Below are 15119 nucleotides of genomic sequence, written 5' to 3'. Positions count from 1 at the left end.
TTAAAACTTTGCCTTCGATTGTCATTCGTCTCAGTCCCCAAAACCCCAGTCGTTGCCTGACTTTCCCTAACACGTCAGTCCAGTTACCCCGTCCACCTCCCTCTCTGTCAAATTTAATGCCTAAAATTTTAATATCAGTTTCTATAAAATCCACGTCCAGGTCGGTTTGTATGTCTCCCCACGGCCCAAAGAGCTGGGCCTCGGACTTGCTCCGATTGAGCTTAGCGCCCGAGGCCCGTCCGTACCAGTCAGTCAAGTCCAATGCTCTCTGGGCCGCTAAAACGTCCGAACATAAAAGCGTAACGTCGTCCATGTATAATGTACAGGTCGCCGTCAGTCCGCCTGGCAGGTCAAATCCTCTGATCCATTTATCCCTTCTCAAGATCTGCGCCAGCGGCTCAATACAAGCCGCGAACAGGAGTGGGGATAACGGACACCCCTGACGAACGCCAGAGCGAATATTGATCGCTTTTGTCAGGTGCCCATTAACAAGAACTTTGCTGTTGATGTCTTTATACAGCAATCCCACCCACTCTAGAAACCTCCCTGGGAAACCCATCTTTTGCAGTACCTGAAACAGGTACTGGTGCGAGACCCGATCAAAAGCTTTCTCAAAATCTAAATTTAGGACTAATAATCGAATGTTTCTGTCTCTCGCAAAACAGATGACGTCTCGGATCAGCACTAGGCTGTCCGTGATCCTCCTTCCTGGGACGGCGCAGACTTGATCCGGGTGGATCACGTCCTCCAAAACTGTTGACATTCGTCGTGATAAAAGTTTGCTAAAAAGCTTACAGTCAAAATTTAAAAGAGTAATAGGTCTCCAGTTTCTTAAGTCTGTCTTGTCACCTTTTTTGTGCAATAAAGAAACTATCCCTACCCTAAAACTGTCTGGAAGTCGGTCCAGTCTTTCAAATTCTTTAAAAACAGTCAAGAGGTCCGTAGCTAAAATGTCCCAAAATGTTGTATAAAATTCCACGGGGAGTCCATCCTCTCCCGGAGATTTTCCATTTTTAAAACCTTTAAGACATTTTGTCATTTCTAAAATGGTAAAATCTTCTGTTAAAACCCTCTTACTGTTTAAAAATTTGTCTAAAGAACTTAAAACCTCCTCCATTGTTTCTTTGTGTACACTTTTTACGTCATATAGATTCTCATAAAAACTTTCCACAGTTTTTACAATCTCCGCCATCTTGTTAATCTCCCTTCCTCCTTCTATTAATTTTGTTATTCCTCCTCCTTTTGATATTATTTTCTTGAAAAAGTACCGTGTACATCTTTCTCCTTCCTCTATCTCTCTTTCTTTACTTCTTAAAATAGTTCCTTTACTCTTGATTTCAGTTAAAACAGACATTTCCTTTTTTACTTCTTTAATTTCCTCACTAAAATCAAAACCTTTATTTAAAAGATTAAAATACCTCTGTAGTCTTTTCTGCAGCCCCATCATGCACCTTTTTTCTTTATCTTTTTTAGTTTTCCCTACCTTTTTAAAAAACGTCCTTGTCCTGTCTTTCACCATCTCCCACCACTGTGCCCTAGAGTCATAAAAGTCTTGGAGGGTCTGCCAGGAGCTGAACTGCTCCCTGTAGCACCTAACCACCTCCTCATCCTGCAACAGGGAGCAGTTCAGCTTCCACAGCCCTCCCCCTACGGTCACCTGGGTTGGGAAGGAAAGAGTGCAGGAAAGCATAGCGTGATCTGAAAAGAAAAGGGGGGTCAATGTAGCATCGGTTGGCGGGCAGTCTCTTGTAAAAACATAGTCGATTCGGGAGGCTCTGGTGCCATCACCACTAAACCAGGTGAAGCCCTCCTCCCTTGGATGCACTTTCTTAAAACAGTCGACTAAGTTAAAATCTCTCACTAAACCCTGCAATAAAACCGATGTTTTGTCAAGTTTAAAATCTTCCCCTACTCTCCTTCTGTCTTGCTTTGTTAAAACACAATTAAAATCCCCTCCCACCACTAAAGGAACCCTCCCCAGCATGTGGGGCTGCAGGTCCTCTAAAAGATCGTGCCTGTCATTTTTATCATTAAAACCATACACATTAAGAATGTTAAAATCCCTTCCTAAAAACGTCAGATTAGTTAAAAGCGCCCGTCCGTCTCTCACCACCGTGCTGCCCTTCACCAAGACATTGGGGTTTTTGATTAAAATGGCAACACCGTCGGCTCGGCTGTAGTGCGAGCCGCTCCAGAGAGAGGGACCCGCAGCCCACCGCTGCTCCCAATCTCTGTATGATTTCAAGAACGGCAAAGCACACTCTTGCAGTAAAAACACATCTGACTTTAAGTCATTTAAAAGGGACAGAACACTCTGTGCTCTCAACGGTGCTCTCACGCTTCTCACATTGATGGTGGAGATCGTAAGAGACATGAGCACTATAGGTTAAAAACAGGTGTGATCTTTAAAACCCAAACATTAAAACCACAGAGATACGGTTAAAAGCCGGTTAAAATCACCCTATTTCTTGTGACACCTGCTCCTCCTTGATCTTCATTAATGTGAAGTGTGAGGGGTCGCAGGTGTCCCGCGCGTCCCGGCATGCTGAGCACTGCTCTAGCATGCTTTTCGGCGTGGATGATTTCAGCTGGAGGCGCAGAAAGGATACCTCATTAGGGGATCCAGCGGACCACAGCCGGTTCAGGTCCTCCGATGAGGAGCTACCTGACCGCTCTGTGGCCCGCTGTTTCTTCTCTGCCAGGTCTGGCAGAGGAGATCCCGCAGGTCTCTTTGGCACCTGAGCACTAGGGAGTGAGAGAGTCAGCTCCCCCACTCCACTAGCCGTCACGCTCACCTCCGGCACCGTCTCCATAGAGGAAGGGGTTGAGTCTTCCTCATCACCATCATTGTCCTCCTCTCTCTGTTGCTCGGAGGGAGGGACCTCTGATACCTGCTCCAACTCTACATGAATGTTAGCTCCGCCCTCCACAACTTGGCCCACTCCTGAGGCTGGCTGAGGATTTGAATTTCCCGCCAAAACCTCTTGGCCCGCCTCCTCCCCTTTGTCTTCAGGGTCTTGGCGGGCAGCCATTTTGTTAGCTTTTAGCTTGTTGGCAAACGATTTAGGGCAATCTCTGTAAAGATGGTCACAGTCTCCACAAAGATTACACCTCCTGCCATTGGGATACTCATCATAAGTGTGCCCAATCTCTCTGCACTTCCCACACACGATTTCCTGGCACGCGCGTTTCCGCAAGGTGTCCAAACTTGCCGCATTTGCGGCAAAGCTTGGGCATACCTTGGTAAAAAATGTAGCCTCGGTTTTCTCCCAACACAATCAATGATGGCAATTGCCGGAGGCCTAGGTAACTGCTCGGGTCTTCCCATTGTTTAATGGGAACTCTCCACGAGCAGTTCCAAATGCCATCCTCATCAACTACCTTGACTGGTGGGCTTTTCACCATGCAAAATCTACCCAGCCATGTACTAATGTCCTCTCCAGTCACAGTCTCATTAAACATCCTGACAAACACAACTTTGTGTGAATTATCAGAGAGTTTCTCGAGGCTGAACATGGAGAACTGGTCTTTTTCATTTTCATATCTGAGCCAGAAATCTCTTAGCAAGGAAGCAGAGCGGAAGCTAACATCAAATCCCTTATTTCCATGCAGAGTCAGTAAACAGTTCAGTTCTTCTGGTTTAAAGTTTAAAGTTTGTTGGATGAGCTTCCTTGAGAAGTCCAATCTGGACATGCTCAAAAGTTTGCCATCCATCCATTTAAATAGAAAACGCACGCTGTGGTGCCTCCGCATGCCGGCACGAGGAGCCGACATGCTTGGAGACACCAACAGCCTACCAAGCAACTAAAAACACTAAAACAATAAATAGTAAAACCAATGCTAAAATTCTAAAAGAAAAGAATTGAATTGCACTTACCTGGTGGTTGTTTTTCCTCTTTTAGGGCTGGATAGACTGGAAACACCTAAAAAGAGAAAAAAAACTGGAGTCCCGTAAAAGCAGGAAATGAAGCCTACCACACAAGACTCTTCCCCAACAGTAGAACAGTGCAATATTCTCCTAAGTGCTTGCGACTAGTACCACAATGGTAAAAGTCTTGCAACACTCAGGAGTCGATCGCTGTCCCGCCCACTTGAACTTAGCCAAAAGGCCGAGAAGCGATAACCTGAAATAGGCGCCGGGCCACGGGCCCTACCTTTTGAGGGTCCGGACTAGTGGACGGCGCTGACCGGCCGCCTTCACGCCCACACACCTTCTGTCATTCCACCAGCAAAAGAGCAGCTTTGCAAAGACAAAGCCTTCAAAAAATAAGTTGAACTTGTCAACGTTCCTCTCCACGGAAATCTTTAGTAAAAGGCGAAAGATTTGTACGTGAATGAAGAGAAACTCCAGCCCTGCTCGCCGGTCGCCCAGGCCTCCGTAGGCCACCGGCCGCTCAAGGAAGAGGGCTCGAGGTAGAGCGACGAAAACCTGCAGCAAAAGCGCCCTTGGGTCGTCGGGTGGGTGACGAGGCAGCACAGCCTTTGCCTGGAGAAACACAGGGTGGGGGAAAATTAAGTCTTTCGCCTTTTTTTTTTTTTTTTTTTTTAAGTAAAATGGAGGGAAAATGAAAAAGCGGGAAAAGCGGGACTTTCTAGCGCAAAAGGACCGAGGAAACCCCGGGCCTAGGCTAGGCAAAAGTCTAAGGCGCCGTACCCCTAATCCCAACAGCTTTCCAGCAGGGGCCAGTCACCAGCATTCGTCAATTACTCTTTCGTTTGACCGTTTATGAGGGTGCACCGTGCCAGGAGGCAATGCAATACCTGGTCGATGCGTGGAGTGGACGGAGCAAGCCCCTCTTCCGACTCCCAGGCCTAAAAATCCATTTAATATATGGTCCTCGGGTAGAGGACGTATCAGATATTAAACTGATAAGAACAGATACTACACTTGATCTTAGCCAAAAGGCCGAGAAGCGATAACCTGAAATAGGCGCCGGGCCACGGGCCCTACCTTTTGAGGGTCCGGACTAGTGGACGGCGCTGACCGGCCGCCTTCACGCCCACACCTTCTGTCATTCCACCAGCAAAAGAGCAGCTTTGCAAAAACAAAGCCTTCAAAAAATAAGTTGAACTTGTCAACGTTCCTCTCCACGGAAATCTTTAGTAAAAGGCGAAAGATTTGTACGTGAATGAAAAGAAACTCCAGCCCTGCTCGCCGGTCGCCCAGGCCTCCGTAGGCCACCGGCCGCTCAAGGAAGAGGGCTCGAGGTAGAGCGACGAAAACCTGCAGCAAAAGCGCCCTTGGGTCGTCGGGTGGGTGACGAGGCAGCACAGCCTTTGCCTGGAGAAACACAGGGTGGGGGAAAATTAAGTCTTTCGCCTTTTTTTTTTTTTTTTTTTTTTAAGTAAAATGGAGGGAAAATGAAAAAGCGGGAAAAGCGGGACTTTCTAGCGCAAAAGGACCGAGGAAACCCCGGGCCTAGGCTAGGCAAAGGTCTAAGGCGCCGTACCCCTAATCCCAACAGCTTTCCAGCAGGGGCCAGTCACCAGCATTCGTCAATTACTCTTTCGTTTGACCGTTTATGAGGGTGCACCGTGCCAGGAGGCAATGCAATACCTGGTCGATGCGTGGAGTGGACGGAGCAAGCCCCTCTTCCGACTCCCAGGCCTAAAAATCCATTTAATATATGGTCCTCGGGTAGAGGACGTATCAGATATTAAACTGATAAGAACAGATACTACACTTGATCTTAGCCAAAAGGCCGAGAAGCGATAACCTGAAATAGGCGCCGGGCCACGGGCCCTACCTTTTGAGGGTCCGGACTAGTGGACGGCGCTGACCGGCCGCCTTCACGCCCACACACCTTCTGTCATTCCACCAGCAAAAGAGCAGCTTTGCAAAGACAAAGCCTTCAAAAAATAAGTTGAACTTGTCAACGTTCCTCTCCACGGAAATCTTTAGTAAAAGGCGAAAGATTTGTACGTGAATGAAGAGAAACTCCAGCCCTGCTCGCCGGTCGCCCAGGCCTCCGTAGGCCACCGGCCGCTCAAGGAAGAGGGCTCGAGGTAGAGCGACGAAAACCTGCAGCAAAAGCGCCCTTGGGTCGTCGGGTGGGTGACGAGGCAGCACAGCCTTTGCCTGGAGAAACACAGGGTGGGGAAAAATTAAGTCTTTGGCTTTTTTTTTTTTTTTTTTTTTGAACAAAATGGAGGGAAAATGAAAAAGCGGGAAAAGGGGGACTCCCGGGCCTAGGCTAGGCAAAGGTCTAAGGCACCGTACCCCCTAATCCCAACAGCTTTCCAGCAGGGGCCAGTCACCAGCACTCGTCATTTTCTCTTTCATTTGACCGTTTATGAGGGTGCACCGTGCCAGGAGGCAATGCAATACCTGGTCGATGCGTGGAGTGGACGGAGCAAGCCCCTCTTCCGACTCCCGGGCCTAAAAATCCATTTAATATATGGTCCTCGGGTAGAGGACGTATCAGATATTAAACTGATAAGAACAGATACTACACTTGATCTTAGCCAAAAGGCCGAGAAGCGATAACCTGAAATAGGCGCCGGGCCCCGGGCCCTACCTTTTGAGGGCCCGGACTAGTGGACGGCGCTGACCGGCCGCCTTCACGCCCACACACCTTCTGTCATTCCACCAGCAAAAGAGCAGCTTTGCAAAGACAAAGCCTTCAAAAAATAAGTTGAACTTGTCAACGTTCCTCTCCACGGAAATCTTTAGTAAAAGGCGAAAGATTTGTACGTGAATGAAGAGAAACTCCAGCCCTGCTCGCCGGTCGCCCGGGCCTCCGTAGGCCACCGGCCGCTCAAGGAAGAGGGCTCGAGGTAGAGCGACGAAAACCTGCAGCAAAAGCGCCCTTGGGTCGTCGGGTGGGTGACGAGGCAGCACAGCCTTTGCCTGGAGAAACACAGGGTGGGGGAAAATTAAGTCTTTCGCCTTTTTTTTTTTTTTTTTTGAAGTTAAATGGAGGGAAAATGAAAAAGCGGGAAAAGGGGGACTCCCTAGCGCAAAAGGACCGCTCAGTGCAAGGGTTTGAGGGCCTCATGCGAGATCAATTTTCTGGTACTCAGGTTTGGGTGAGTCCTTTGCCAGGTCCGTCTGTTTCCTTGACTCGTAGTCAGTCTAAGTCTTTGGTTAGGAAAGTTTATGATTGTATCCTGCCAGTTTGGGTAGCTTTACGTTCGCCAGTGTCAAAGTCAGTCCAGTCCATGTCTCTAAGGCAGGTTCCATGTTCATCGGTCTCTGTCGGTTCTAGGTGTCAGTCAGCAGGTCAGGGTTTCAAAAATGATCTGTTTGTACGTTCGGGCCCTCCTGCCACCCAGACAGAGTCGAACAGTTCCAAGTCCTCTCCAGTTTTGTTTCCTGTTAAAGTTTCAAGCTTTATGTTAAAGTCTGCAGATTCTAAGCAGCTGATTCAAGATGAATCTTCAGGTTCTAAGCAGCTGATTCAAGATGAATCTTCAGGTTCTAAGCAGCTGATTCAAGACGAATCTTCAGGTTCTAAGCAGCTGATTCAAGACGAATCTTCAGGTTCTAAGCAGCTGATTCAAGATGAATCTTCAGGTTCCAAGCAGCTGATTCAAGACGAATCTTCAGGTTCTAAGCAGCTGATTCAAGATGAATCTTCAGGTTCTAAGCAGCTGATTCAAGATGAATCTTCAGGTTCCAAGCAGCTGATTCAAGATGAATCTTCAGGTTCTAAGCAGCTGATTCAAGATGAATCTTCATGTTCCAAGCAACTGATTCAAGATGAATCTTCAGGTTCCAAGCAACTGATTCAAGACGAATCTTCAGGTTCCAAGCAGCTGATTCAAGATGTCCCTACAGGGTTCAAGCAGCTCAGTCCGAACGCCTCTCCAGGGTCCTCGCAGCTAACTTCGGACACCTCTCCAGGGTCCTCACCGTTGTTTCAAGGAGTTTCTCAAGGATTTTTGCAGCTGACTTCGGACGCCTCTCCAGGGTCCTCACAGCTGAGTGATGTTTCTCTAGTGTTTTCGCAGTTGACTTCGGATACCTCTCCAGGGTCCTCACCGTTGTTTCAAGGAGTTTCTCAAGGATTTTTGCAGCTGACTTCGGACGCCTCTCCAGGGTCCTCGCAGCTGAGTGACGTTTCACCAGTGTTTTCGCAAGTGACTTCGGACACCTCTCCAGGGTCCTCACAGCTGAATCAAGGAGTTTCTCAAGGGTTTTTGCAGCTGATTAATGATGTTTCTCCAGTGTTTTCGCAAGTAACTTCGGACACCTCTCCAGGGTCCTCACAGCTAAATCAAGGAGTTTCTCAAGGATTTGTGCAGCTGATTAATGACGTTTCTCCAGTGTTTTCGCAAGTGACTTCGGACACCTCTCCAGGGTCCTCACAGCTGAATCAAGGAGTTTCTCAAGGGTTTTTGCAGCTGATTAATGACATTTCTCCAGTGTTTTCGCAGCTGACTTTGGACGCCTCTCCAGGGTCCTCACAGCTGAATCAAGGAGTTTCTCAAGGGTTTTAGCAGCTGATTAATGACATTTCTCCAGTGTTTTCGCAGCTGACTCCGGACGCCTCTTCTCAAGGGTCCACGCAGCTGGCTTCGGACACCTCTCAAGGGTCCTCGCAGCTGACTCCAGACGCCTCTTCGCAAGGGTCCACGCAGCTGACTCCCGAAGCCTCTTCGCCAGGGTCCTCGCAGCTAACTCCGGAAGCCTCTTCGCCAGGCTCCACGCAGCTGACTCCCGAAGCCTCTTCGCCAGGCTCCACGCAGCTGACTCCGGACGCCTCTTCTCAAGGGTCCTCGCAGCTGACTCCGGACGCCTCTTCTCAAGGGTCCACGCAGCTGGCTTCGGACGCCTCTCAAGGGTCCTCGCAGCTGACTCCAGACGCCTCTTCGCAAGGGTCCACGCAGCTGGCTTTGGACGCCTCTCAAGGGTCCTCGCAGCTGACTCCGGACGCCTCTTCGCCAGGGTCCTCGCAGCTGACTCCGGACGCCTCTTCGCCAGGGTCCTCGCAGCTAACTCCGGACGCCTCTTCGCCAGGGTCCTCGCAACTGACTCCGGACGCCTCTTCGCCAGGGTCCTCGCAGCTAACTCCGGAAGCCTCTTCGCCAGGTTCCACGCAGCCGACTCCCGAAGCCTCTTCGCCAGGCTCCACGCAGCTGGTTTTTGGTCTCAAGTTGGCGCCCCCCGATGGCGCTTTTGGTCTCAAGTTCAAGTTGGCGCCCCCTGATGGCGCTTTTGTTCTCTAGTTGGTGCCCCCCAATGGCGCTTTTGGTCTCAAGTTGGCGCCCCCTGATGGCGCTTTTGTTCTCAAGTTGGCGCCTCCCGATGGCGCTTTTGGTCTCAAGTCGGTGCCCCCCGATGGCGCTTTTGTTCTCAAGTCGGCGCCCCCCGTTGGCGCTTTTGGTCTCAAGTTAGCGCCCCCCCGATGGCGCTTTTGTTCTCAAGTTGGCGCCCCCCGATGGCGCTTTTGGTCTCAAGTTCAAGTTGGCGCCCCCTGATGGCGCTTTTGGTCTCAAGTTGGCGCCCCCTGATGGCGCTTTTGTTCTCAAGTTGGCGCCCCCCGATGGCGCTTTTGGTCTCAAGTCGGTGCCCCCCGATGGCGCTTTTGTTCTCAAGTCGGCGCCCCCCGTTGGCGCTTTTGGTCTCAAGTTAGCGCCCCCCGATGGTGCTTTTGGTCTCAAGTTGGCGCCCCCTGATAGCGCTTTTGATCTCAAGTTGGTGCCCTCTGATGGCGCTTTAGTTCTCAAGTTGGCGCCCTCCGACGGTGCTTCTGGTCTCTCGACGGCGCTGCCCCTCGTTGGCGCTTCTGGTTTTCCGTCCGTGGCCTGCGTTCCAGCATTTTTGTCATGCCTGCCTCGGAACTTTTTAAATGACTTTCAATTTGCCCCACAGGGCCCAGAACCTCCTCGTTTTTGTTTCGTAGAGGGGGGGTTATGTAACACAGACAGCCTCTGTGTGCTCTGGTGCTCCTGATGTGCCACGCCCCCCTCTCCATGAGCACACTCTGTCTCCTGCCACACCCCATTTCTGATTGGCTCTCCTGGGCTAATTATCTCCAGCTGCTCCTAATAAAAGGAGGCAGCTTTTGTAGTGTCATGGGGAACTATTTTGGGTTTGTCTCCTTTTGTCTTGTGTGCTTGGGGTGTCTTGGTGGGACTGCTTAACAGGACTCTGTTGTATCAGAAAGGTCTGTTAATGCTGGTAGCTTGTTGTAGCTCTTGTCAATGCTAAGTCATGTTTATAGCTCTTGCTAATGTTAAGTCATGTTTATAGCTCTTGCTAATGTTAAGTCATATTTGTAGCTCTTGCTCACACTAAGTCATGTTAGTAGCTCTTGCCAATGCTAAGTCATGTTGGTAGCTCTTGCCAATGCTAAGTCATGTTTGTAGCTCTTGCTAATGCTAAGTCATATTTGTAGCTCTTGCTAATGCTAAGTCATGTTTGTAGTTTTTGCTTATGTTAAGTCTAGTTTCTAGTTCTTGTTTTAGTTAGCTGTGTTTAGTTTTGTTTACTTTTGTTTTGATAAATTCTTGGTTTTTAGATTTATCTCTGCGTGTGTGTGTGACGCTGCCTTGCCGAACCCTAGGTGTAGGGACACGAAGTCAGCGGGTAGCAATGACCGTGTGGCAAGGAAGCAGGGTAGACACAGCAGGTAGGTTTTTAGTGAGCGTTTTATTTACTGTGCGTGAAAACCAATACAAACAAACAAAAAAAAAACTGTACAAAACGGAAATCAAACGTGGTTTAAAAAAAAATCCTGACTAAAGCAGTTCAGGTTCTTTACATACTGACTAGACGCCAACCTCAATATCAGGTGGGTCCTCCCGCAGCCAGCCCCCCTCTAACCTTTTAGCAGTTAAACTCCTCCCCTTTTCTAATGGAATAAACCATTTCTCCTTTAACTAGGGGAAGAACAACTAAAACAACACAAAGAAAACAAATGTTACACCAAACAATAACAAACATACAAAACAAAACTTAAACAAATGTCGACATTAAATTTTAAGCAATTACACAATAATTAATTAATTAAAATATCCTTTTACTTTCCCCAGCCTTACCCATATCACCACCCCCCACCCTGAGGTAGCTGAGGGCCCTTCAGCTCTCCCCAGAGCACACTTACACTCCCGCTGGTACATGGATTAAGGTAAGTATAACAGGTAAGTATGATAAGTGTGTAGGACAGGTAAGCATAAAAGGTAAGTATGACAAGTAAGTATAACTGGGGATGAAGACAACAGCTGTCTTCATCACCCCCCCCCCCCCCCCCCCATAACATCGTCACTACTCGCCGTGACGAGACAGAAAGTCCGCAGTGGTGTTCTGAGATCCCTTACGGTATCGCACCTCAAATTTAAACTGTTGCAGGGACAAATACCACTGTGTAATTCTGGCATTCGTGTCTCTCATATTCGCCATCCACTGCAGTGATCTGTGGTCAGTCTCTAAAACAAACTCAGTCCCTATCAGGTAGTACCTGAGCGAATCTAATGCCCACTTTATAGCCAAACCTTCCTTCTCCACAGTGGAGTAATTCAACTCCCTCGGAAACAACTTCCGACTAATGTAGAGAATGGGTTTAAGATCACCGTCCTTCTCCTGCAGCAACACTGCCCCAAGTCCACGTCCTGATGCATCAGTTTGCACCACAAATTGTTTACTGAAGTCAGGGCTGTGCAAAACCGGTTCACTAAACAAACAGTCTTTCAAGTACTGGAACGCTGACTCACATTCTGCAGTCCACTTGATTTTTTGTGGCATGTCCTTCTTGGTCAAGTCTGTTAAAACTGCTGCTCTTTTGGAGAAATTAGGGATAAAACGGCGGTACCATCCAGCAAGACCCAAGAAGGATCTGACCCATCTTTTCGTGGTCGGTGCAAGACACCTCTTCACTGCTTCCACCTTGTCAACCTGAGGCCGGACGACCCCACCTCCCAGGACGTATCCCAGGTAGGAAACTGTCCCTTTTGCCAGGTGACACTTGCTGGAATTCACAGTGAGACCTGCCTTGCTAATGCGCTGGAGTACCTCTCCGACGTGTCGCACATGCTGATCCCATGACTTGCTGAAAATGACCACATCGTCAATGTAAGCTGCCGCAAAGTATTCCGTGTCCTTCAGGAGACCGTCCATCAGTCTTTGAAAAGTTGCCGCTGCCCCATGGAGACCAAACAGCATAACCAAAAAATGGTATAATCCTGAAGGAACTCGAAAGGCTGTAAGTTCCCTAACTTCTGGACTCAGTGGAACTTGCCAGTAGCCTTTACAGAGGTCAAGTGTGGTTAAAAACTTAGCCTTTCCCAGCCTTTCAATTAGCTCATCAGTTCTGGGCATCGGGTATGGATCAAAGGCTGAAACTGCATTCAGTTTTGAAAAGTCTATACAAAATCTAAGTCCTCCATCCTTTTTCGGAACGAGAACCACGGGACTACACCATTCACTAGATGAAGGTTCAATCACCCCCATCTGAAGCATTGCCTCCACCTCTTTTTTTAGATCCGGGACCAGACGTGCAGGAACTCGACAGTTAGTCTGACGAATCGGATCATTTTTCAGCAGCCTGATGTTATGCTGAACTTTGTCTGTTCTGCCAGGGTCTGCCCTGAAAAGACCTGAAGGGATGACTGTAGCCAACTCCTCACGCTGCATCCATTGAAGATGAGTCAGATCGGGTGCTGTGTCTGTACTACTGACCGTGGGGAAGTACTGCTCTGAGTTCTCTTCCTCTTCGCTTACAGCTCGCACCCATAGCTGCTCAGACATGTCTCCGTCCCGTTCTTTCCATGCCTTTAGCATTTTAATATGGAAAGTCTGTTTCTTCTTTTTCCTGTCTAGAAGTAACAGTTCATAGGTCGTCTTGTCGACCCTCCTTAGCACCTCATATGGCCCATGCCACTTGACCAAGAGACTGGTGTCTGATGTGGGTAGAAGAACAAGGGCTTTCTCTCCAGGCCTGAGCTCTCTGTCCTTTGCCCTCCGGTCATACCAAGTCTTTTGTCGATGCTGTGCCTTTATCACGTTCTCCCGAACCAGTTCTGTGGTCTTTGCCATGGTTTCTCTCATTTTAAGCACATGAGAGAGAACATTGAGTCTTTGTCCAATACTGTCGCCTTCCCAGGCTTCTTTGAGGACATCTAGTGGCCCTCTGACGTCTCTGCCATACAGAAGATGGAAAGGTGAGAATCCAGTGGACGCCTGCGGAACTTCTCTATATGCAAACAGAACATATGGCAACCATATGTCCCAGTCAGTTCCCACCTCACAGACGAAACGGCGCAGCATGGACTTCAGGGTTTGAATAAAGCGCTCGGTGAGGCCGTCAGTTTGTGGATGGTATGGCGTGGTTGTAATGCCCCTCACCCCTAAAAGTTTAAAAACCATCCGCAGGATGACTCCTCTGCATCTGCCCCTGAAATAGTCCGAACTGGTGTTGAAGAGACCGCCATCGCTGGTCCTGACGAGCCAACTTGCGCTGCATGAGCTCATCTTTGCCGCGCTGCTCCGTGATGAACCCCCGGAGTAGCTCACACACTTGCTCCAAGCTCGCCGGTGTGCTCCCCACGGTAGATTCATCCGCTGCCGCAGAAGACTGGCTCGGTTCACTCGTGCTGTCCCTCTGCACTTCCGTGAGTGAAGTTGCTGCTTTTTTCGGAGGCATATTTCCAGCAGTACACCTCCAATGCCTCTGCCACTTTTTGTTAGTTATTTCAGCTCATGGGCACAGCCATCTTTGTTCAGGGCCGCCGCACGCTCTGTACCATCGCTCCGTGTGGCTTACACCGACGCCGCCATCATTGTTTTGCCCACCGTTCGTTACACGTGCGCCATCCGCCCACCGCCAAACACCGCCGTTGCCTCTTTTACGCCGTCTCTTTGGCGCTTAACAAACGCTGTCGAGGTAAAACTCCGCTGCCACCATTTTGTGACGCTGCCTCGCTGAACCCTAGGTGTAGGGACACGAAGTCAGCGGGTAGCAATGACCGTGTGGCAAGGAAGCAGGGTAGACACAGCAGGTAGGTTTTTAGTGAGCGTTTTATTTACTGTGCGTGAAAACCAATACAAACAAACAAAAAAAAAACTGTACAAAACGGAAATCAAACGTGGTTTAAAAAAAAATCCTGACTAAAGCAGTTCAGGTTCTTTACATACTGACTAGACGCCAACCTCAATATCAGGTGGGTCCTCCCGCAGCCAGCCCCCCTCTAACCTTTTAGCAGTTAAACTCCTCCCCTTTTCTAATGGAATAAACCATTTCTCCTTTAACTAGGGGAAGAACAACTAAAACAACACAAAGAAAACAAATGTTACACCAAACAATAACAAACATACAAAACAAAACTTAAACAAATGTCGACATTAAATTTTAAGCAATTACACAATAATTAATTAATAAAAATATCCTTTTACTTTCCCCAGCCTTACCCATATCACCACCCCCCACCCTGAGGTAGCTGAGGGCCCTTCAGCTCTCCCCAGAGCACACTTACACTCCCGCTGGTACATGGATTAAGGTAAGTATAACAGGTAAGTATGATAAGTGTGTAGGACAGGTAAGCATAAAAGGTAAGTATGACAAGTAAGTATAACTGGGGATGAAGACAACAGCTGTCTTCATCACAGTGTGTCTGCCCCTTTGCTTCGCCTTAGCCCCCCTCGTGACAGGGGTGCTGAGAAATTGAGAGAATCAGTTTTTCAGAGAGAGTCTAAAACGCTTATCGTTAAAAAAAGTGTGACTTAATGTATTAAAAGAACAACATAGAAACACTAAACCCCTCTTAATGATTACTGCTCATAAGTTCTCTCCACTAATGAAAATTCATCACTCGTTGTTTTAGTACAATAAGTCACGTTAAGCTTTGTGCACTGCCACACATCATAGGAAATAGCAGCACAGGCAGCACAAAAGCGCTCATGAATGCACACTTACTGACCTCACTAAGTAATACGGTATTCCAAGGTCAAGCATCTCCACAATTAAGAAAAAAAACAATGAAGGTAAAGTGCAGGTTTTATTGTATTTTTATATAATATTAATTCATATTATATTTGTCTTATTTTCAGTGTGTAAGTGTTAAAAACAACCCTATTATTTTACATTAAACTAAACATTAAACTATTTGCAGTTCCATGGGACCATGGGACATATTAACATGTTTTCTATACGTCCTTTTGGGAAAAAATACCTTGAAAC

General features: G+C 48.2%; 7 non-coding genes across 7 annotated transcripts; all 7 read right to left on the bottom strand.

Moving 5' to 3' along the window:
* Positions 1 to 4238: 4238 nt before the first annotated feature.
* LOC134312712 (U5 spliceosomal RNA) lies at positions 4239 to 4353 on the bottom strand. Its single transcript, XR_010011630.1, has one exon. It is a non-coding gene; the product is annotated as a U5 spliceosomal RNA (small nuclear RNA).
* Positions 4354 to 4727: 374 nt separating this feature from the next.
* On the bottom strand, positions 4728 to 4918 carry LOC134313251 (U2 spliceosomal RNA). Its single transcript, XR_010012140.1, has one exon. It is a non-coding gene; the product is annotated as a U2 spliceosomal RNA (small nuclear RNA).
* A 115-nt stretch (positions 4919 to 5033) lies between these two features.
* LOC134312951 (U5 spliceosomal RNA) lies at positions 5034 to 5148 on the bottom strand. Its single transcript, XR_010011862.1, has one exon. It is a non-coding gene; the product is annotated as a U5 spliceosomal RNA (small nuclear RNA).
* Positions 5149 to 5523: 375 nt separating this feature from the next.
* Positions 5524 to 5714, bottom strand: LOC134313250 (U2 spliceosomal RNA). The gene has a single exon (XR_010012139.1). It is a non-coding gene; the product is annotated as a U2 spliceosomal RNA (small nuclear RNA).
* A 117-nt stretch (positions 5715 to 5831) lies between these two features.
* On the bottom strand, positions 5832 to 5946 carry LOC134312711 (U5 spliceosomal RNA). The gene has a single exon (XR_010011629.1). It is a non-coding gene; the product is annotated as a U5 spliceosomal RNA (small nuclear RNA).
* Positions 5947 to 6294: 348 nt separating this feature from the next.
* Positions 6295 to 6485, bottom strand: LOC134313370 (U2 spliceosomal RNA). Its single transcript, XR_010012252.1, has one exon. It is a non-coding gene; the product is annotated as a U2 spliceosomal RNA (small nuclear RNA).
* Positions 6486 to 6602: 117 nt separating this feature from the next.
* On the bottom strand, positions 6603 to 6717 carry LOC134312710 (U5 spliceosomal RNA). The gene has a single exon (XR_010011628.1). It is a non-coding gene; the product is annotated as a U5 spliceosomal RNA (small nuclear RNA).
* Between the last annotated feature and the right edge of the window lie 8402 nt (positions 6718 to 15119).

The sequence above is a fragment of the Trichomycterus rosablanca genome, chromosome 4 (assembly GCF_030014385.1).
Source record: "Trichomycterus rosablanca isolate fTriRos1 chromosome 4, fTriRos1.hap1, whole genome shotgun sequence".
In the NCBI taxonomy this organism is placed as follows: domain Eukaryota; kingdom Metazoa; phylum Chordata; class Actinopteri; order Siluriformes; family Trichomycteridae; genus Trichomycterus; species Trichomycterus rosablanca.
Note: the sequence above shows the minus strand (reverse complement) of the source record. Positions and strands in the feature narration are given on the sequence as shown.